Genomic DNA, 2500 nt, shown 5'->3' with positions numbered 1-2500 from the left:
CAAACAGCTTTTATCTTAACGAGCGATTTACTGCGATGTGTGCCTTCGATACCAACCACGGATGGACCGTGGGCAATTGTGTAGTGAACAGAAAAACAGAAACAAATGTTGCAAAGTCTCACGCATACCCGGCGCGGCCGATAGTAGTAGTATGTGGTAGTAGTATACAGATGGAGGAGAGGCGATGGGGAGATAACTGTAGTGTGATATCTATCAATGCCACGGATTGCTATCAGTGTGAACTATGGAGACCGATTGATAAAGCGTATCCCCTCCTCCTCTTAAATAGCTTGAATCTCTTCAATAATTTATGTTTGTAGTGCTGTGTTTTAGAGAACATAGAGTTAAAGGAGGGCTGATAGACATGGCCATCAAAATGGTTGTTAATGTTAGATATTGACATTCAGGAATAAAGTTATTAAAATATTATTTGAATAATGTACACAGTTCAAATAATTTGAAACCATGTCACATTAAAGAAATCTATAAAGCCATTTCAAAACAATTACCATTTATATGGAAATGAATATCTGAAATTGTGCGAAAAATGAAAACTGTTAATACATGTTCACATTCTGCATCGCGTAACGTTGAATGTGAATTCTCTTACTGCTCCACCAAAATGTATTCATTAAAACACTTCTTTCACTTTTCACGCATACAGACACACACACACACACACACACACACACACACACACACACACACACACACACACACACACACACACACACACACACACACACACACACACACACACACACACACACACACACACACACACACACATTTTCCACCACTCCAAAAACAACAACTCTTCTTACTGTCAGATGCGTCTCTTATGTGTGTCGTATTATTTCTTCAAAAGTACGATATGTCTGTGGAAATAGCTCCAGAAGAGAGAGGAGAAGGAGGTGCTAACTGTGGCCAGTTGAATTATGCAAACAGAGTCAGGTTGCTAAATCAGCTTCGCCTGGAGGGTGAAAGCTCCAGCCAGCCGACCGCGGCGGGCCCCGGGTTAGCAGGAGGGCCAATCTGTCTCACAAAGCCTTCAGCGCTGGCATGCATCTCATTAAGCTAACAGCTTGCCATCAGATCAGAGACAGGAAGTCAGCCTGTTGTGTCACCATGAATGCGTGTCATGCGAGGGAGGCTTACTGACAAACCGCTAGTGTTGCGAGTGGACTTTTACACTGTGTTACTGTTTGGTTAGTTCAGCGGACGCTTTTATCCACTTACAGTGAATTCACATGTGGCACCGTCATTAACGGACAAATAGCGGGCTTGGTGATTGAACCATCGTAGCCGTCTGTGCTTCACTGAAACACTGACCAATGTCATTTCAAAATCTTGTTTTGTAAAGTATTTATGGCAATTCACTTTTATGTTGTCCACAAACTATGTACTGACCAAAACACATTGATTATAAAAGACAAATGTGCTATATTGCCATTGTTAATATTTGTGGTAGGCACAGGCAGGCTAAATGCTCTTCACAAGATTCAGCGCTACATGATAGATTTGCAAAATTATACTGATAACGGATGTTTTATTGAGGCCAGGAGTACCAGCTATGGTTTGATCACCAACATCGGTGTTGCCCATTAAGGAGTTAGGTGTCTATGGACCCCTTGCTCAAACATGCCTACAGGGGTTTGAACCCAGTAACTTTCGCTAAGAGACGAACCCCCAATTCACTGCACTATCCTGACTCCTTGTTACAGTGACATGTTATGCAAGCAGTATATTGCACAAACTGTTAGTCAGTGTATTTCTTACAATCCCCTCCTGGCGGGGCCTTTCTTAATCAGTATGTAGGACAACTGACAGAACATGCAGCTTGGTAAAGTATGCATTTGTATTTCACTGTTCATTTTCTTCCAATTCAGCCAATAATCTGTGTGATTATCAAGATCCTAAAAGCCTGGCATTATGTGAAATTGTGGCAGAATTGGGAGGGATATTGCGAGATTTATTAAAGAAAGTCATCCATAAATTGTTTCAGAGTCATAAGTCCAGACGGTAATAGGCTTCGATGTCTAAAACAAATAGACTCACCAGGACTAACGGGCCAGAAAATAAGTAGTATTCTGCAATGCAGAGTAAGGATACAAAACACACCTGCCCTTCTCGATATTTGTTATTGTACTAATTTGCAAAACAATACCCTAAACACTTCATACAGAACCATTTTCTGGGATAATTCGATTGCTGCAGATTCTTGCCAAGCTCCCTAGTGGCAGACTTTGTTGCCTGGTTGTTTCAGCAAGGAAAATAAGCCTGCCTTAACCTGGGGCTGTGCCAACAAGTACCCAGATGGTTCATTTAAAAACCATGAAAATTGCATTATATGTTTCTTGCTGTACATGTTTCATAAAACGGCTTAGGTTACACCCCCCCCTCTACCCCACCCCCCCCCCCGTTCTTTCACCCCCTCTCCCCTGCCCTAATTCTATCCATGCATGTGCATGCATGCACACACATACACACGCATACACAC

Source organism: Gadus chalcogrammus, chromosome 11 (genome assembly GCF_026213295.1).
Source record: "Gadus chalcogrammus isolate NIFS_2021 chromosome 11, NIFS_Gcha_1.0, whole genome shotgun sequence".
NCBI lineage: Eukaryota > Metazoa > Chordata > Actinopteri > Gadiformes > Gadidae > Gadus > Gadus chalcogrammus.
This window is presented reverse-complemented; position numbering follows the sequence as displayed.